The 22,632-nt window shown below is 34.9% G+C and overlaps 1 protein-coding gene across 5 annotated transcripts in view; it reads left to right on the top strand.

Moving 5' to 3' along the window:
- The window catches only part of ROBO1 (roundabout guidance receptor 1), a 1,124,592-nt gene that overhangs the window by 611,981 nt on the left and 489,979 nt on the right, over window positions 1-22,632 (top strand). The gene's annotated exons all lie outside the window — the stretch shown is intronic.

The following is a 22,632-nucleotide window of genomic DNA, read 5'->3' as shown; positions in this document are numbered from 1 at the left end:
ATGTATACACCAACATAAAAGTAACAAATTAGCTGAATGTGTTGGAAATAATTCATATTATAAATGTCTAATAACGATCACCCTGGAAATAGGTAAATGTTTTATACAGAATTTGTAAGTATAGTTATAAATAAAATTGTATAAGTTACACATCTAACTCAGATATAATTTGACTAAAACTTTAGATAAATGCAAAGAATAAAATGCATCACTTATAATCGATTGGTTCAGAAAATGAAGTGATAATGATCTTGTAGTAATAGCAGCTACTTATTATTTTCAGTAGTTCTTATTAGCACAGTTTTCCATAAAATTTGATAGGTTGTGGCCTGTGGAGGTTGTTGGGGTTTGGGGTGGTAATTTGAATTAGAGATAATGGAGAACTCTTCAGTATCATTACAATCTTACAGATGACTGTGTTAAAAAGAGACGAATCCAATAGACACATTTTACTTTGCGATAAAATAATAAACTAGTACTTTACTTTAGAAGCATCTTCACTATCTTAGATATAATTGTCTCCAATGTTATTCCTCATTTACATAATTCTGGATTTTAAACACTTGGAATAAGTACTAAAATTAATAACACCTTTATAAGCAACTTTCATATTTGTTCTGTTTATTTTAGTCTTATAGACACCTCATTCTGATTTTACTCCTATCTTTCAACCTAAGAACTGAGATTAAGGGACCAACTAATCAAAGGCCATGGATGGTGAGATTGTCAGGGAACTGGTATGATACTTTTCCAGAAACTTAGCTAGAACCAGAGTTGTAAATGTCACTTCTTAATACCATAAATACCAAGGAAGTCCATGAAAGGAGGAATCCAAGATCGCGTTCTTTCTCATGGCTGTCCTCATTCGCCCATGTACCCTGCTTCTATTTCCTTGTGCTCACAGTCTAAACAACTGCATTGTTTAGATGCACTAATAGGGCTTGCTCTTTGTCTTTTATGGATTTCCTGAAAATTACGTATAACTAATGCATGAATCACATTGGACAGTTGAATTAAGAGAACTTTAATAACAATGCATTTGAAACTAAATGTAGCATTTTATTTCTTTACTTTTTCATTCCTATTTATTTTTCTCCCTCTAGTTAATCAGTAGGCAGATTTCTACTATTAAACATACATTAGATTAATTACTACAAGGGAGTAAACATAAAATTATCTTTATATTGTATAAGGAAACTAAAGCAGCACATTTAAGGTGAAGTGACTGGAAAACAATCTTAGGAACAATCTTGTTCCTGAGACTGTAACCATTTAAAACACCCTAGTACCAGAGGAAGTTTATTCTGTATATTTTGTTTCAATAAGTTCTCCATTATTCAGGAACCTCTTTTATATGAATTTAACATGCTATTTGTGTCTCTTTCATCTGTACATTAACCATTTCTTTTCTCATTAAAAACACCTTTGGAAGTGACAAGAAAATTAAATAGAGAAAATGTTTAATGTCTGCTTGATAACAGTTATAAAGAAAGATCTCAATTGTCCCTGAAATTGAGGTAATTGTACCAAGTATTACTTGAAACTATCTACAGATTTCTCTTTTGTGTTCGTGTGTGTGTGTGTGTGTGTGTGTGTGTGAATTTGCTTTACTGTGATCACTTGTAATTGAGTTGATAAAATCTTTGTATTATATATAAGGTAATTCAGTTCAGAGGGAAGTGAGATGGCCTGTCTGCTCAGGAACATTTTTACATATTTCATGTAAGTTGTCTACAGTTAAGTATGGCTAGAGTTTGATAACTCTTGATATAGCAGAAAGAAATTGTTAGAAATAAAATATAAATATTAAGCATATTTGGGAATATAAAAAGCAGTTGTCAAACAAATCATTGATATGGGTTAGTTGCAATATAAACGTCTATGAATGTTAAGTAAACGTATCAAGTATTTTTTGCAGCGTCTATATTTTTTGCACGCTGTCTCAACATGACTGCAAATTGTATATACTGGATGTTTATTTTTTAGTACATTGCGGGACTACATGGAGATTATCTGTGAGACTTTTCTTCCTTCCCCTAATATTCATATATACATGAATATGTATACATACATATCCATACATATTATGTATATACACATTTGTGTATATGAACACAAACATATAGGAATATATATATTATATATGTATACACATACACACACACACACATACATGTAAATCTTCCCATAGGAATCTATACAATTCTGGAAAGCATATTTTGGGAAATATTAAATGGTCCCAAAAGAAGATCACCAGTCCACTAAAATTCACATTTACATACCCCAAAACTCCCTTTTTTGACCACTACAAAGAGTATAATTTCCACTGCAAGCTAATTTGTCGCTACAACATCTGTTCTGCTCCTCAGACCATTTGAGACCATCACTCTCAAATTGACACATCCAACTAAAATTCATGGATCTCATATCATACATATGAATTTATTTTTTATTCATGATCTAGTCAATAGGTAATAATCTCTTATTAATAGTACTTGCAGCTTAAATGATACACTTTACTAATCTAAATTGTATAAGTGATTTAATTGAGAGTCCCAGGAAAAGAATGTAATATAGAGTTCAGGGTAGAGGCATATTTGCTCCTTACCATCTGCAGATACAATATTACAAAGCTACGTAAAGTTTGAAAACATTTTGGTCTTACTCTTACTAATCGATAAATGCAGAGCGATTTCTAGGTGGCATTGTGGTGTGTTATTAAAGTGGACCTGTGAGTTATTTACAGAGAGATGACCTATTTCCTGTTTAACCAAGCATATCATAAATATTTGAGATTATTTAACTGTTCAAAGTACGTAGCCTTGTTGCAATAACAACTAAGATGAGGTTTTTAAATCAGTACCTTGTGTAGTTAGACACACATCTCAAACAGGTGTATGTAATAATCAATGTTGTTTGGTTTTAAAGGAGCTTTTGAAAGCAGCACATTGTTTATTGACTTCTAGAACCTCATATGGAGTTTTATAAATATGAAAAAAATTAAGTAATATGTCCAAGAACATTTGAATGTTTGAAAGATACACATAATCCATAAACAGCTTTAGACAGCAGTGACACAAAATTTAAAGAGAAGTTTGTTGATACGTAAAAATTCAGGGAATAAGTGGGAGCTAATGACAACCTCATAACCTTCTTAATCTGTTTTTAGAAAACAGCAATTATTAATTTGAAAATAAATTAACTTTATTTGTTTTTCTGAGTACCAAAAAACTCTATAAATTTGATTTGTAATGTCTAAAATATATCCTTTGTCCCCATTTCTATAAGATAATATCTCCCATCTTTATAGGTCTGTTTTAAGGATTAGTCTCCTATTTACAACAGCATATGGGAAGAAAACTAAATGCAAATTAAAAATCTTAAAAACCAAACAACTATCAGAGTTATACTAGTGACAATTCAAGTAAAAAATCCAGCCATGGAATGTCAGAAATTTCAGAGTAGTTTCAAATGGGGATAATCTACCATCAATACTACCTTCAAGTAAAGTTTGAATATAATTTTGTCTAGAAGGAAACAAAATATATGCACAGTTATACAAAAATATATTGGACAAATAGTATGTTTGCCCATAGGCACACAGGTAGTAACCCCCTAACCATGTTTTGCCTCATGTTTTGGAATCTCAACAAATAACTGTTAATTGATGATGACATTGATTCTTCTGTCACCCTGTATTCTTAATGGCATAGCTTCACAATTAAAATAAAACAGAAACTCCATTGTGGCGTATGCATTTAAAAAAAATTTATGTATAAATACTAATAACTAGCATTCATTATCACTTTATGTATGCAATGCTGTTTTCCAAATATTTTACATGCAGTAACTTATTTAATTCTCATAACAACTGACTCAGAAGGTGCTATTATTAATAATTGAAGCAGTATCTTATATCTGCTTCAATATTATAAACAAGAAGTAGTCTAAAATTAATTATGCATGTTCAACCTCATAGAGTCTTTAATTTAAATGAAGTTGTGGTGATAAGCTATATTGGAGAATGTAGTTAAAAATTAAATAGGTTAGTTATGCTTGTTCTACACAACAGCACACTTATAGTCACCATTATTTTAGGTCTGCTAATTCTCATCCAACACTTATTGTCATCACAATAACTAATGTACATATTTTTCAAAAATCAAATAGGACAGAAGTGTTAAAGAAAAACAGGCAGGTCCCTACTCCACCTCCCTATTCTTGAAACCACTTCCCTTAAACAACCTCTTTCTTACTCTTTTATGGGCTTCTTCTGTTAATTTCCTTTACAATTTAAATGAAATGCACCCACATATAATTTTAATGCTTCTTTTTTCCTAATACTTTTTAATTTGTCCATTTTAAACATTATCTAGTACATCTTTTTCCCCATATTTCATGATCACATTCTTAGTAAATTAACAGTCAGAGTTTGCTTTGATCTAACTAAGCAATACGTTACTATGTGAGTCTACTAGAAAGCCAAGTAGAATACTGTAATAACATTTCCTTCTTTGTACAAGATTGTTCATTTTCTGGAATTAATAATTGCAGTTTTTAGCTTTCTGAATGCTTAATCATATCTAATGTTTGATCCTCCTGAGATTTTTCCAGACATCTCTCTCATAAAACTCTTCGTGGTTTTATCCAAAACTGAATGGTTTCTCACTGGACTTATGACTTTTTTCTTTCACTTGTTTGTGTTAGATCTCCTATTTCCTACATCTCACTTTATTCTCCTTCCTAGTTTATCCTCTTCATAACCAAAGCCTTCTCTCCAGAAAGCACATCATAATAGAACTTTAAAGATACCAAAAATCTTTAAATAGAACTTTAAAGATATCAAAACTTTAAAGATATCAAAAATCTTTAAATAGAACTTTAAAAATATCAAAAACCAAAGAAGAGTTACTATGGTGTGTTTTGTGGTGGCTTGTCCATCTTTGCTTCTTGTTTGTTTTCCTTAATTATGCTGGGTACTAGGTAGGCCCTTTCAAATTGGAGAATCATTTATTTCTGTTATGGAATTTTTTTTTTTTTTACAATACTCCATCTTTGTTTTCTCTGCTCTCCTTAAGAATTGCTATTAGTCAGAAAGAGGATCTCTTAAATTGATCCATTAGGTCTCATATTTTCTAATTTTTTGTCATTTTCTTTCCAACTTTCTGGGAAACATCATTGATATCTATTGTCTACCAATGCTTTTAGACATTTTTGGTTTTTTATCATAAATTGAATTTCTGAACTCTTTTTTCTGCTGATATTCAAGGAGTTTCCATAACTCAAAATTTCAAGCCAATTTTTCTGACGTTAGCCAACTGCTTTTTCTATCATGCATCTGCAGCTCTCAATACATAGATAAAGTATTATAAATCCACACAAAATTTATTGGATTACAGGTGAGGAATCTGAGACCCTTAAAGCTATCATGAGTTAACCAAGATAGTACAGATATTTAGCAGTCAGGACTTATCTAGAATCAAATCTTTTAAATCAATTTTTAGTTAGTTATTTAACTTAAAATATTTCACAGAACTTTTAGGAAATTTGAGAAAATGTAGGAAAATAAACTGCAGAACAAAGTAAAATTAGCACTACACTTTAATGGTTACATATATGTTTTAATACTTTATATTTAGCTCTAGATAATAACACACTATTTTACAAATTTATATAAAATATCTCTTCTAATCTCCATGAAATATCTGGATGATTATTTATTCATTTACTTAAACAAAATTTACATATTGAATGCATACTCAAAGAAAAGTATGGTATTATGTACATGGGGTATAAGATATAACTCTATTAAGATCAATACTATATATGGCTTCTCTTTGGATCATCAGAAATGGTGGGGCCTCATTAACTTGCTCTTTGCCAGCTTGTGCATCATTAATTTGTGCTTAATAACAGATTAATAAACATTTCTTAAAATGATAAACTATTTCTACTCCTACAGATTTACATTGGGAATAAAATCATAACCTCACGTCAGTTTAACCAATTGGGTTCATCTTTAACAGTTAAGGGAAAGAGATACATATTTTTTCAGAGTTATAAAGCTATGCAATTTGTGATGTATTTTGAGTGACTTCAGATATTAGGCAATTCTGCCAGTTTTTTGTTAAATATAAGGGAACCATATGAGACAGAAGACTGAAATCATGGGTTAAATCTATGTGTAATATTCCAAAAGTTTTCTCCTTGAGTTGAGAAAAAAAGGGGAAAAAAGCTTTTATTTTCATAATAATTGATAATATGAAGCAATCAAACCGAGCTCTATCTTCCTAAAGTTTAAGGGATATGGGACATGGAAGCTTTATCTGGGTTTGAGCATTAAAATGTAAGTTAAAATACATCTGATAAGAGATTACTATCCAAAATCTATAAAAACAACTCATACAACTCAACATCAAAAAATTAAACAATCCAATCAACCAATACGCAGAGGACCTGAATAGATATTTCTCCAAAGAGGGCAAACAGATGGCGTGTAGACATGAAAAGATGTTCAACATCACTAATCATTTGAAAACTGCACATTAGAACTACATGAGATATCACCTCACACCTGTCAGAATAGCCATCATCAATAAATCAACAAAAAACAAGTGCCGGCGAGGATGTGAAGAAAAGGGAACCCTTGTGAATGGTTGGTGGGACTGCAAATTGGTGCAGCCAGTATGGAAAGCAGTATGGCGGTTTCAAAAAAATTGAAAATAGAACTACCTTATGACCCAGCAATTGCACTCCTGGGTATTTATCCAAAGAAATCCAAAATGCTAATTCAAAAAGATATATGCACCCCTATGTTCACTGCAGCACTATTTACAATAGTCAAGATATGGAAAAAACCCAAATGCCCATCAATAAATGATTGGATAAAGATGTGGTACATATATACAATAGAACATTACCCTGCCATTAAAAAAATGAAATCTTACCATTTGCAACCACATGGATGCGCCCAGAGAGTATTATGCTAAGTGAAGTAAGTCAGACATAGAAAGACAAATACCATATGATCTCACTTACGTGTGGATCTAAAGAACAAAATAAACAAACAAAACAGAAACAGACCTATAGATACAAAAACAAACTGATGGTTACTAGATGGGAGTGGGGATAGGGGGCTGGGTGAAGGGATTAAGAAGTACAAATTGGCAGTTAGAAAATAGTCATGGGATGTAAATATAGTATGGGAAATATAATCAATAATATTTTAAAAACCATGTATAGTATCAGATGGGTACTAAACTTATCCAGGGAATCACTTCGTAAATTATATAAATGTCTAATCACTACACTGTACCCCTGCAACTAATATAAAATAATATTAAATGTCAACTACAATTAAAAAAAAGTCACAGGGATACATAGTACAGCATAGGGAATAGAGTCAATAATTTTCTAATAATTATATACAATGTCAGATGGGGAATAGACTTATTGGGGTTATTACTTTGTGGGGTATATAACTGTCTAATCACTACATTGTTTTGTACACCTGAAACTAGTAAAACAATTTTAATAAAATATAAAAATAAGGACAGAAAAAGTAAGTTGAAAGACTGAGGGAAGAGGGCTGAAATCGGTGGTTTAAGCCCTCACTGCCGAGCGGAGAACGGAAGCCCTAGGCTCGGAGACTAGCCGCCCCCTCCCTACCCTCCCAGAGCTCGCCCCGCCCCCACCTGCCCCGTGCTAGAAGCGATAAAGTAGCAGTGTCGGATCAAAGGACAGAATATTTGCTGCTCTGAGAACTGTGGACCGCAGACACAGATTCGCAGCTCAACTAGTTCCGGCAAAGGGGAGGGAGCTGTGGAAGCAGGACTGGCTGTGGTGGTGGTCGCTGCCATTGCTCTGGGCCACCTCTCACAACTCACCCCGCCCCTGGCCCCACCTATCTGGGCAGATCCCTGCAGGAGTAAACAGAACTGCTGAAACAAACGGGCTCTGAATCTGGTGCAGAAAGAGCTTTAGAACTCCAAAAGCTCTTCGCATACCTATCAACCTGTTGCAGAAGACACTCCTGTAGATGTCTAGGAAGAGAAATAGTAAATCAGTGATTGCCATGAATAACCAAGGCAACAAGATAGCTCAGAAAGAAAGTGAAAAGTCTCCAGAAAAGGAACTTAGAGATATGGACCTTTGTGATTTAAATGACAGAGAATTCAAGATCGCAATTCTGAAAAAACTGAACGAGATGCAAGAAAACACAGAAAGGCAGTTTAATGAACTCAGAAACACAATCAAAGAACACCATGAGCATTTTACAAAAGAGATTGAAATCTTGAAAAAGAACCAAATAGAATTTCTGGAGATTAAGAACTCAATAGAAGAAATTAACAATAAAATATCCAGCTTAGGTAGTAGAGTTGACCAGATGGAGGAAAGAATCAGTGACATCGAAGATAGGAACCTGGAATTTACACAGAGGGAAGAAGAAAGAGACTTGAGACTTAAAAGAAATGAAAGAACTCTACAAGAACTTTCTGACTCCATCAGAAAGAGCAATATAAGAATAATGGGCATACCAGAAGGAGAAGAAAGAGGGAAGGGAACAGAGAATATATTCAAACAAATCGTCGATGAGAACTTCCCAAACTTGTGGACAGAACTGGATCCTCGAATCCAAGAAGCAAATAGAACACCTAATTACCTCAATCCCAACAGGCCTTCACCAAGGCACATTGTATTGAAGCTGTCTAAAATCAATGACAAAGAAAGAATCCTCAAGGCAGCCAGGGAAAAGAAGACGGTAACTTACAAAGGAAAGCCCATTAGGTTATCATCAGATTTTTCAGCAGAAACTCTACAAGCTAGGAGGGAATGGAACCAAATATTCAAACTATTGAAAGAGAGAAATCATGAGCCAAGAATAATATATCCAGCAAAGATCTCCTTTAGATATGAAGGAGGAATAAAGACCTTTCCAGACATCCAGAAGCTGAGGGAATTTTCTAATACACGACCTGCACTACAAGAAATACTAAAGGAGGCTATTAGACCACCATCAACAGGGACAACTTGTGGCAACCAAAACATAAAAAGGGGGAGCGTAAAGGCCTGAACTGGAATATGGGAATAGAGAAAGTAAGCGTACTGAAGAAACTGGAATACTCTAAATATCAAACTTTCTTTTACATAAACTCAAGGGTAACCACTCAAAAAACATCCAAATCTGAAATATATACTGTAATAAAAGAAGAAACAGAGGGAAACATCATAGAATACTACCACACAGAAATAACAGACAACAACAAAAAGGCAAAGAAACAATGGAGACACAGCCTTACCAGAAAACTAAAGACAGAATGACAGGAAATCCTCACATATCAATAATCACCCTAAATGTAAATGGACTGAACTCACCAATAAAGAGACACAGAGTAGCAGATTGGATCAAAAAACTAAACCCAACCATATGCTGCCTACAAGAGACACATCTCAGCTACAAGGACAAGCATAGACTCAAAGTGAAAGGGTGGAAATTGACACTTCAAGCAAATGGTACCCAGAAAAAATCAGGTGTAGCCATAATGATTTCCGATGAAACAGACTTCAGGGTGAAAAAGATAACAAGAGACAAAGATGGACATTTCATAATGGTAAAGGGGACTATACAACAAGAAGACATAACAGTCATCAATATTTATGCCCCCAATCAGGGAGCACCGAAATATACCAAGCAACTACTAACAGAACTAAAGGGAGAAATTGACCAAAACACAATTATACTAGGGGACTTAAATACATCATTGACAGCTATGGATAGATCATCCAAACAGAAGATAAATAACGAAATCGCAGCCCTAAATGACACATTAGATGAATTGGACATAATTGACATATATAGAGCACTTCATCCTAAAACATCAGACTATACATTCTTTTCTAGTGTACATGGAACATTCTCAAGGATAGACCATATATTGGGACACAAAATCAGCCTCAGCAAATTTAAGAACATTGAAATCATACCAAGCATATTCTCTGATCACAAAGCTTTGAAATTGGATATCAACTGCAAAAAGAAAGCAGGAAAAAACACAAATACATGGAGATTAAACAACATACTTTTAAAGAACGACTGGGTCAAAGAAGAAATTAGAGGTGAGCTCAAAAGATACATAGAAACAAATGACAATGAAAATACATCCTACCAAAATTTTTGGGATGCCGCGAAAGCAGTTTTAAGAGGGAAATTTATATCATTACAGGCCTATCTCAAGAAACAAGAAAAATCCCAAATAAATAACCTCATGTTACACCTTAAAAAACTAGAAAAAGAAGAACAAGCGAAACCCAAGGTCAGCAGAAGAAAGGAAATAACAAAAATCAGAGCAGAACTAAATGAAATAGAGAACAAAAAGACAATAGAAAAAATTAATGTGATAAAAAGCTGGTTCTTTGAAAAGATTAACAAAATCGACAAACCCTTGGCTAGACTCACTAAGATAAAAAGAGAGAAGACACTAATTAACAAAATCAGAAATGAAAAAGGGGAAGTTATCACAGACACCACAGAAATACAAAGGATCATCCAAGAATACTATGAAGGACTATATGCCACCAAATTTAATAACCTAGAAGAAATGGACAAGTTCTTAGAAACATATAGCCTTCCAAGGCTGAACCAAGAAGAAGTGGAAAATCTAAACAGGCCGATCACCAGTAACGAAATTGAATCAGTCATCAAAAACCTTCCCAAAAGCAAAACTCCTGGACCAGATGGCTTCACCAGTGAATTCTACCAAACCTTCAAAGAGGATCTAATACCAATCCTGCTCAAACTCTTCCAAAAAATTGAAGAAGAGTCAGTACTCCCTAACTCATTTTATGAGGCCAACATTACCCTGATACCAAAACCTGGTAAGGACAACACAAAAAAAGAAAACTACAGACCTATATCTCTGATGAATACAGATGCTAAAATCCTAAACAAAATTCTAGCAAATCGAATACAACAATGCATTAAAAAGATTATTCATCACGACCAAGTGGGGTTCATCCCCGGGGCACAAGGATGGTTCAACATTCGCAAATCCATCAATGTGATACATCACATAAACAAAATAAAGGACAAAAACCATATGATTCTATCAATTGATGCAGAAAAAGCATTTGATAAGATACAACATCCATTTATGATTAAAACACTTACTAAAATTGGTATAGAAGGAAAATACCTCAACATAATAAAGGCCATATACGACAAGCCCTCAGCTAACCTCATAATTAATGGTGAAAAGCTGAAGCCCTTTGCTCTACGTTCAGGAACACGACAAGGTTGTCCCCTATCACCTCTGCTTTTCAACATAGTGTTGGAAGTCCTCGCCAGAGCTATCAGGCAAGAGAAAGAAATAAAAGGCATCCAAATTGGGAATGAAGAAGTTAAATTGTCACTCTTTGCAGATGACATGATGCTATACATAGAAAACCCTAAAGACTCCACCAAAAAGCTATTAGAAACAATCAATGAATATAGTAAAGTTGCTGGCTACAAAATCAACGTACAAAAGTCCATTGCTTTCCTATATACCAACAATGAAATCTCAGAAAAAGAGATAGAAAAAACAATTCCTTTTGCAATTGCAGCAAAAAGAATAAAATACCTAGGAATAAACTTAACCAAGGATGTGAAGGATTTATATGCTGAAAACTATAAGACATTTTTGAAAGAAATTGAAGAAGACACAAAGAAATGGAAAGACATTCCGTGCTCATGGATTGGAAGAATCAACATAGTTAAAATGGCCATATTACCCAAAGCCATATACAGATTTAATGCAATCCCCATTAAAATCCCAATGGCATTTTTTAAAGAAATAGAACAAAAAATCATCAGATTTGTTTGGAACCACAAAAGACCCCGAATAGCCAAAGCAATATTAAAAAAAAAGAACAATACTGGAGGTATTACACTCCCTGATTTTTCCTTGTACTACAGGGCTACAATAATCAAAACAGCTTGGTATTGGCGGAAAAACAGACACATAGACCAATGGAATAGAATTGAGAACCCAGAAATAAAACCATATAAATATGGACAGATAATTTTTGACAAAGAAGCTAAAAACATACAATGGAGGAAAGACAGCCTCTTCAATAAATGGTGCTGGCAGAATTGGATAGCTACGTGCAAAAGAATGAAACTGGACTGCTATCTGTCACCATGTACCAAAATTAATTCAAAATGGATCAAAGACTTAAGCATAAGACCTGACACAATAAACTGCATTGAAGAAAACATAGGTACTAAACTTATGGATCTTGGGTTCAAAGAGCATTTTATGAATTTGACTCCAAAGGCAATGGAAGTAAAAACTAAAATAAACAAATGGGATTATATGAAATTGAAAAGCTTCTGCACAGCAAAAGAAACTATTGACAAAATAATGAGGCAACCAACTGAATGGGAGAAGATTTTCGCAAACAGTTCCTCTGATAAGGGGTTAATATCCAAAATATACAAGGAACTCATGAAACTCAACAACAAAAAAACAAACAACCCAATTGAAAAATGGACAGAGGACCTGAAGAGACATTTCTCCAAAGAGGATATACAAATGGCAAATAGACATATGAAAAAATGCTCAACATCGCTAATCATCAGAGAAATGCAAATGAAAACCACAATGAGATATCACCTCACCCCAGTCAGAATGGCTTTCATCAACAAAACAAATAGTAACAAGTGTTGGAGAGGCTGTGGAGAAAAAGGAACTCTCATGCACTGTTGGTGGGAATGCAGACTGGTGCAGCCGCTGTGGAAGGCAGTGTGGAGGTTCCTCAAGAAATTACGAATAGAATTACCATATGACCCAGCAATCGCTCTCCTGGGTATCTACCCCAAAAATATAAAAGCATTTCTCTATAGAGACACGTGTACGCCAATGTTCATTGCAGCTTTGTTTACGGTGGCCAAGACATGGAAACAACCAAAATGTCCTTCGATAGATGAATGGATAAAGAAGTTGTGGTACATATACACAATGGAATACTATTCGGCGTTAAGGAAAGATGATATAGGAACATTTGTGACAACATGGATGGATCTCGAGAGAATAATGCTAAGTGAAACAAGTCAGACAGAAAAAGCAGAGAACCCTATGATTTCACTGATATGTGGTATATAAACCAAAAAGAACAAGACAAACAAATGAGAAACAAAAACTCATAGACACAGGCAATAATTTAGTGGTTACCAGAGGGTAAGGGGGTGGGGGGTGGGTGATGAGGGTAAAGGGGATCAAATATATGGTGATGGAAGGAGAACTGACTCTGGGTGGTGAACACACAATGGGATTTATAGACGATGTAATACAGAATTGTACACCTGAAATCTATGTAAATTTACTAACAATTGTCACCCCAATAAAATTAATTAAAAAAAAAAAATAAAAAAATAAAAAAATAAAAAAATTTCTCAGCAAAAAAAAAAAAAAAAAAAAAAAAAAAAAAAAAAAAAAGTAAGTTGACCTCCTACGAAAATGGGATTCTATAAAAAAAATAGTTTAAAGCAGTTTCTCTAAATTAGTTTTCAAAATTAAGCAAATTTTGTGTTGTTTTCACTTTATTAACACTAATTCTATTCCTAGACTTTTTTCTGAACGCTTTTTGAAGATTTAAATTATTCCCAAAAGGCATTGACTATGGCACTTAAAATTTGATAATATTTTCAGTGTGGAAAACTTTGCAGCTAAGCATTTTGATTTTTTAAACATTTTTTATTAGTTTCAGGTGTACAAAACAATGTAATAGTTAAACATTCATCATTTATATCCCTCACACAGTGATAACTCCCCTCCCCCCATCTACTATCCCTCTGACATCGCATACAGCCTTTACATTTCCACTACCTCTATTCCTAATGCTGTACTCCACTTCTTGTAACCATATATATATATAATTGTAGTTGAAATTCATTATTGTTCAGCTTCAGCTTCAGGTGTACAGTGCAGTGATCAGGCATCTACATCATTCCGGAGTTGGTTTCCCTAATAAGACAAGTGTCCATTGGATACCCTACAAAATCTTTACAACATTGTTGATTACATTTCCCAAATTCACTTTCGTATCCCCATGGTAATCTTGTGGTTAGCCATTGTGCTTTCTAATCCCCTTACCTTCTCCCTTACCCCCACCCTCCCTCCCATCTAGCGTCACCCCAGTCAAAATGGCTATCATCAATAAATCAACAAACAACAAGTGCTGGCGAGGGTGTGGAGAAAAGGGATTTCTCATGCATTGTTGATAGGATTGCAGATTGGTGCAGCTACTATGGAAAACAGTATGGAGGTATTTCAAAAATCTGAAAATGGAACTATCTTATGACCTAGAAATTCCACTCCTAGGTATCTATACGGAGGAATCCAAAACTCTAATTCAAAAAAAATTATGCACTCCTATGTTTATTGCAGCACTATACACAATAGCCAAGACATGGAAACAACCAAAATGCCCATCGGTAGACGACTGCATTAAGAAACTGTGGTACATTTATACAATGGAGTATTACGCAGCCATAAAGAAGAATGAAATCTTACCATTTGCAACAATATGTATGGACCTAAAGAACATTAGTTTAAGTGAAATAAGACAGAGAAAGACAAATACCATATGATCTCACTTATATGTGTAATCTAAAGAAAAGAATAAATGAACCAATCAGAAAGTCTCAGAGACACAGAGGAAAAACTGAGCATTTTGATTTTCTAAGTGGGGGGAAGAAAGATAGTGCCTGAGTTTATATAAAATGGCAAAACCTTAAGTTTTATAGGAAAATTCCATTTAATTTTATACTCTTCAATTGGAAGTTCAAATGGAGAGAATATTTATCATGAATAATTTTTATTTCAATTTTGAAAAGGATGCTTTGGATTTTTCTAATGTATCCAAAGGTAACAAATTTTAAAGATGTATGGATCGGTAGACATGCTCAGTAACGAAGTAGGTAGGCATTCTTTATGTATGCTGACATCCTTAAGATAGAATAAAATTTTTTAAAGAAATTTTAATAAAATTTTAAGAAATACTAAATAATCCTTATAAAGCAACTCCCTAATTATCTGGCTAATTCAGTAAGAATCTTCATTTGCCCAACAATTTATGCACGACAATATTTTAGCTTCACTGTTCTTCACAAAGACTGCAGAGGCCTGGCTTCACTGGTGACTCCCTATGAACCAAGTAAGACATGTCTCAGGCTCAAAGGCTATAAGCAGGACCTGCCAACATCATGATGCTCGGCTTCCAGTGAGTAGATGTCAGGGCGCGGTCACATGTAGTCTCATTCCTGCACTATTTTAGATCCCTCTTGTGGTCCTATGCAAAGCATCTCCCACTTTTATTTTAGGTTCTCTGTCTCATAGAGAGGAAATAATATTTGGCAGTTCACTAACTTTATTGAACACTGAAATATAATTGACTAACCCTTTGTAATCTAGTTTTTTGAGAAAATTTGAAGCAATGATCATTTTTCCCCCTTATGTTCATTTGTATAGAAATTATTTTTCACAGCGTAGATGTTAGTCCAACTTCAGTTCTCTCAAAAAGTTAATATGTTTTGGAGGATTATGTAATCAGTACCTAAGCATTTGCTATAAAACAGTTTACTATCATTTGACATTGCTGCAAAGAAACTGTCGCATCAGCTACAGGTTGGTACCACAGGTATAGGTGGATATTACAGTAAGTTACACTGTGGTATCAAGCAAAAACAAAACTTCTATGGCCACACAAGATAAGTGTTGCAAGGCAACACGCAACCCTGAAAAAATCATGACTCATGAAGGCATTACATGGTAAGGGGACTCTGTTTAACATAGTCATTTAGGTGCCAGAGGGTAGCACATATGGCATCTTGACACACGCTTCCGTGATCACAGCAGCAATAAGAACAATCATGATTTGGTTAATCTGTTTAAAAATTGTAAGTAGAAAGATTTAATTTCATTTTAATTTTTTGATATTGTAAATATGACTTTAAAAAGATGGATTATTGAATGTTTACAGCACCTGACTTGTAAAAAAAGAAAAAAAAACTGCAAAAGAATTGGATCATTAAATTGTGGACCTGTGTTCCAAAATAAATAAATAAATAATCATCAATTAGCTTTAAAAGCTTTTGCATGGAAATAACATCTGCTCTTTTATTTATCCAAAGAAAGTCACGGACATGCCTAACTCCAACAGAGTAGGGAAGTGTCATCCTACCACGGCGTTTGGAGGACAGACAACTAGGAATGCTTGGAGAATAACACTAGTCACTGCTAGACCAGCCATGCAAGACACAAGAAATTTGTCATTTGTTCAGAACATATGCCCCTTCCTTAATGAAAGACTTAACCTCGTAAGATACCCAAATGGTTCCATAACTTAATATGCAGTTTATCATTCCACTGTTATAGAAACCTGTAGTCAGTCCTTCCCTTCAATTCATTGCTGAAAAATAATTTCCTTGTTCAGAGGCCATGTGATGCGTGACAACCTGACATAAACAAGGCATACAGTACTTGCACGGATAGTGGGGGGGCGGGGGGGGGGGTCTGGCAGAAGCATAGTGGGAAGGAATACAATTTGTTTCCAGAATGTCTATTACAATAAGGACATATCACTTTTCCCTCCCCCATGATGAAAGGAGTTCAATATAATTATCCTGCCACCGACTTGATTGGATGGACCCCTCATGCTGTTGTATCATATTGATGGTTGAGCATTATTCTGTGCTATGGGCTGCCTGGGCTCTTAGCAGTACCACTAGATTTTTAAGCCCACGCGTAACTCCTTTCTACCTGGAGCCAACTGTGAAAGCTGTGTGATGGTGGAGGAAGCTGATGAGTGACATCTAGGTCATAGGTCAACACTGCCACCTGTTAACTAAAAGCCTCCTATGTAACATATTCACTGTAAGTATTCATCTAGGGCACAGATATCCTCAATTCTGAATTAATTTCATGCCTCTTTCTCAGATTTTCTTATCATGGATTCTTCAAAAGTCTCCCTTCTAATACCATACCCCCTGTCCAAATCCATCCAACACTTTAGCTACAAGGAGATTAATCAATCTTGGTCTATACCCCAAATCATCTCTCTTTCCATGTGAAGAAGACAACTAGTAGCACCATTCGAAGTTCTTCCTACAGTAAGGATTTACTTTCCCTGCTGTCCTGTATAACATTCTTGTGTGGGCTATAATGGAACAGCAGTCCTCTCCCAACCAACACCAGTATATCGTGCTAAATATGTATCAGGGTTAGCTTTTGCCCTATGTTGACTGATTATGAGAAACAACTCAGGTGACCATATGTATGGATTGAGGGGGCGGGGGTGGCAGGGCAGCAGAAATAGATAGGTCATGAATGGAAGCCATAGGCACATGGAACATTTTTGTGCTTTCTGTATGTGTTTGAGCCTAATCTTGCTTTCTCTGTACCAATTCTGCTTGATGTCAGTATGCTGCTGTGCACAGTAACTTTATGACTTATAGGATCAAGCATCACACAGCTCTTAATGGTGGCGTGATTTGGGGAAGAATTTAGGTGTCCTTGATCAGAAGTTCAATCACTCCTAAACCCAAGTTGGAAGATAGAAACTGGATTTCAAAAGATTACTTTTTCCCCAAAGAGGCCATTGCTTTTTTATAAAGCCCTTATTGGTCTATGCAGTGATTCTACTATCAGAACTTTCCAGAAGCACCGTACCACAGCCCATTGCTGCACAATTGGATTTCCTCTGTCAAGGGACCCAAATAAAAAAGCTGCTTAGCACTGCAAGCTGGATCGAGAGGACATCCTTCTCTTGTTCTGGTCCCACTCAAAAGAAATAGCATTATGGGTAGTTGGTAAATAGAATGAAATAGTTTTCCAAATGTGGTATATGTTTCCTTCATTATCCAAAGACATCCAATAAGCAGACAAATTGATGAAAAATATAGGTCAAGAAGCAGCCACTTATTTTTCTTTGCCAAGAATGTACTGACATGACCAGATCTCTTCAAAATCTAGGTAGAGGACTAACTTTTATGGGATTTATCTCTCGTGCTTTGAAACACTTATGCCTCACAGAGGCACCTAGAGTAACTGCTGCTTAGTGCCCACCAAGAGCTGTGAGCACGATTTCAACAATCTAGTGGACCAGAATGTTGACTTGGTGACAGTGAGATGACCAAGATCCCACAGGAACAAAGACAGAGAGTTGATATAGCCCGTAGGTAAGATGTGCACGACCATACCTACCATGTGAAAGCAAGATTATCCTGCTATTATTCATTTACTGGAGAGAGAATGATACATTTGCCAGAATAGTACCTGCTTTCATGTGCCAGGATCTCTGTTGATTTTCTCTAGTAAGAAGATACTATCTGGAAGAGTCTGTAACATTTAAATCTACATCTGATTAAATGTACAATAATCATTATCGTTCTCAAAGACCTATCTCTTTTCTGCACAGGCCAGAAAGATAAGTTTAATGGGGATAAGGTAAGAACCCAATGTATATTTCAAGTCCTAGAAATTGACTCCTGTTTTCACAGAGGTATGGTATTTAATTTAATTTTTATTTTTATTTTATGTAGAGTGGCAATTCTAATTCTATTATTTCAAAAGTTCTCCTTCAGTCAGTCAAGGAAACAATGTGTTGCTCTGCCAATCATTGATTCAATTATGTGCTCAATAACTGGGAAGATTGCCACAAGTTGGATTTTTGGGCACACTGGCAGATGTGCTTAGGGTAACACTATCATTTTACTGATGAAACACCGATGTAGTATTCTGATCTCGAAGTATTAGCAATATCAAATATCTGCATTTCTCCTTCTTTAAATCGAAGAAATTGATTTATCAAATCAAATTGATAAATAGGCTACTTTGAGAGAAATAGTTATAGAACCTAAGCTTGATAGTGTTGCATGGTCTGTTTCCGCAGCTACCTAGCCTCCCCTTCAGTGATGGGGCTCCCAGCCTATGTATTGGGTGAGGGCTCATGATCTAGCCACTGGTTGATGGACATGACTGCCCCCACGCATGATTCAAGCCAGGTCTCTTACACCACACTTAGAAAAACATTATTTTATTTAAAATTTAACTAAACTTTGCTAATTTCACAACTGTTTCAATTTTAGGGAGTTATGATCCATAAGCCACAGCAAAATATCCCAAGGAGTCCGTTGACTACTGTGAAAACCATGATCATGTTTGTCTCTGGTAGTTAACTGTTGCCATTTGGTCTTGGCCACTCTGTGATCCTATTGTCCATGCTGCAAACAGGGAGCTAATTACAATGGTAGCGCTTCCTAACTTCATCTGTCGCTGACAGAAAACAAACACTAAAATGCTTTTTAAGGATGTGGTAGCTTCTATTTACAGTATAGTATCAAATGCCTTGTTGAAGGAATTGTCCTTTGGGCCCTTTCAGGAGATACAGTTGGAGGATGGGTGAGTATATCACCAATGATCAATCCACTCAAACATTTGAATCCCTTTACATCAGCTCTGCCTAACAGAACTATAAATGCACACTCCAGATGCAAGCCACGTGTGTACTTTTAAATTTTCTAGAAGCCACATTTTAAAACATAGTAAAAACCAAAAAAATAAGTGAAATTGTTTTTAAATTTGTATTTTGTTGAACCTAATATAGATAAGATATTCTTTCAATATGAAATCAATATAAAATTACTTTTGAGACAGTTTACATTTTCTGCACTGTTTTACACTTAAAGAACATCTTGATTTGGATTAGCCACATGTCAAATGCTTTATAGCCACATGAATTCCTCCCTCTCCTTTATACCAAAGAATTTCTGGCATCTAAATTTTCTTGACTAAATACATCATTGAGTCTAAGTTTCAGTCAGTAGCAAGCACACAGCTAGAACCACTTCCAGCTGCTCAAACTAGCCCTTTGATTCAAGAATCTATTCAATCCAATCATATTATAAATGCAGCCACTTTAAAATCATTTTTCCTCTTTTCGTGTCTAGCACATTTAGAATCATAACCCATAGACATTCTTCAGGTTTCTATTGATATAAATTAGCAAAATCTATTAAGCCTTCTGTTCCTGGGTTGGGTGTGTTAGCTGGGACACGTTGGGAATTGAATGTGATCTGTGCTCCAGAGGTGATTAGGAGTGAAGCAGTGGGCTGTGAGGTAAATAGGTTTCCTTGAATGGGATAACTGCCTCAAGGTCTCCAAGCAAAGCATCATCCACCAGGAACAAAGAACTCTACCCGGTGGGTCAGTGGACGTTGGGGGCTGGAGTGTTCAGGTTGATCAGAACCCATCTATATATTCCATTCCAGTTTTCAGTGTTGTGCACTTCCACAGTCAGTGTTCTAAATTTTCGTCCGAGAAACCCCAATCCACCAATATTGAGTCATATTTTCAACTATAGTAGCCCTGAGGCTATAAGTTAGAAGAGAGTTCCTGTGTCCCTGATGGCGCCTTGAACCAATAGTTTAAAATGCTGGGTATATCACTTCTCTAAATGATTCTTTGTCATCAGAAGCATGCAGCTCCCACACATAGTCTTTGTATTCTTCATTAATGGCATGATAGCCTACTGCAGGAACCGTCTGGACCGCCAAAGCCTTGCCTCAAGTGACACTCCATTATATGTGATCACAGGTGATACATCATGGTACTGTTTTGTCACTTTATCTTAAAAAGAGCCAGAGTCTCATTTTTAAATTCCATTCACACTCCACTCACTTGGAATCAAGCAGGTGAATTAACAAATTCCACATCCGCATCCTGGAGGTCTTGTGGCCCACAGCTGGCATCTACTGCGTGGTGAGCCTCTCTTTCTGAAAACTGATCAAAGTTTTGGAAGAAGTTGGAGTTGAAGGAATCAGAAATAACTCTAGCTCTTTTAATAAGAAAGGGATTTAATACAGGCAAGTGGGTGATTCCAAAGTCATGGGAAGGAGAAGATAAGGTATGTCTCCATAAATAACCCATAGGAACAATCAGCCCAAGAAGTTCATCAGAGAAGCTGTTGTATTTCATTTAATCAAGAAATGATATATCAAGAGGCAATATGGAAATGAAAATTCTTTCCATTTAAGGCTTCCAAGTCTGACAGTGAGCTAATAACTTTATTATTGCTGAAAAGGTAAAATGTGTGCAATTCACATGCACTGTGATAACTTACATCTAGTGGACACTTAATACTGTTTGGGTGACATTATTTCATATAATCCTCATGACAACTTGGCAAAGTAAGGTTCATTATCTCCATTTTGTAGGTGAGGAAATTGGGTCAGAATCAAATTAAAAGCAGTTTTCTTCATTTGCCATAAGTATCAAATCCAGGGAATCTAGCCTTTATTCTCAGTCGCTTCCCATACCAAGGTAGGGGTTATCTGTAGTGAGCTTCATGTATTATTAATAATTGCAAAGTCAGCATGTATAAGCTTTCAAATTACCACAGTTATCCAATTAACCCATGGTTACTTATATAGCCTTTAGTTCTTCTCTTCAGGAGCAGGTTAATGAATTCCTGTATAAATGATTATACAAGTGGGAAACAAAGGTCATGGAAAAAAAATGGAACACTTCATAATAACTGTTACATAAAGGGCTTTTTATTTCCCCAAAATCAATTTTAAAGATTGAGTCTCAGCAGCAGCCTATTTTAATGTTAGTACTATTCAGTTGGTTCTCATAAATTTTTTTTAAAACTAATCATAATGATATATCAATTTCATAATTTAACAGATAAGAAAACCACACATATGTAGTGAAAATATAAAAAACATGAATGAGAATAATTTACACCAACTTCAAGATGATAGTTATCTCTGGGAAAGTGAGGTGTTGAAAAGGAAAAGTGTGCAGCTATAGCAATATCTATAAATTTGTGTTTCTATTTAAAAGAGTAATAATACAAATATGGCAAAACTTTATTGGTTATGTGCTATATAAATGAGTGTCAATTATTTTGTGTAGTTTTCGACGAGTGAAATATTTCATAATTTGAGATTAAAGAGCTTTAAGAAATTAACCTTAATTTTTATGTAAAAGGGGTCAAATATATGGTGATGGAAGGAGAACTGATTGTGGATGATGAGCACACAATGTGATATATAGATAATGTGTTATAGAAATGTACACTTGAAATCTATGTAATTTTACTATCCATTGTGCCCTCAATATGTTTAATTAGAACAATAGTTATTATAGTTCTCTCAGATTCCATTCTATAATACAGCATACTTTGTTATATGTCTTATGCTAGGATCTGCATTTTAAAAATAATATAGAATAGAACCTTGAAAAAGCACCCTAAATCGACACAGGTATTTTAAAATAAAACAAAAAGAATAAAAATTTTTGGCCAATTAAATCTTATAAAATATACTTCTGATATGTTGTGATTTTAATGTTCATTCAAGTTAGACATGATCTCAGTTTTTAACGTCAAATCTAGAAACAAATGCCTGAAGCTGATTTTTCTTTAAAAAAAAAAATGAACGAGGCACTATGACATCAAGAATATGAAGAACAACATAAAAAACTGTCATCAATTTATGATTTTAAATATATACAGCACATAATTATTATGAATAAGTAGAGTTGTTCATTATCTTTTTTGAATGTAATTTATATGTTTTCAGTTTTACAA

The sequence above is a fragment of the Rhinolophus hipposideros genome (genome assembly GCF_964194185.1).
Source record: "Rhinolophus hipposideros genome assembly, chromosome: 2".
NCBI lineage: Eukaryota > Metazoa > Chordata > Mammalia > Chiroptera > Rhinolophidae > Rhinolophus > Rhinolophus hipposideros.
Note: the sequence above shows the minus strand (reverse complement) of the source record. Positions and strands in the feature narration are given on the sequence as shown.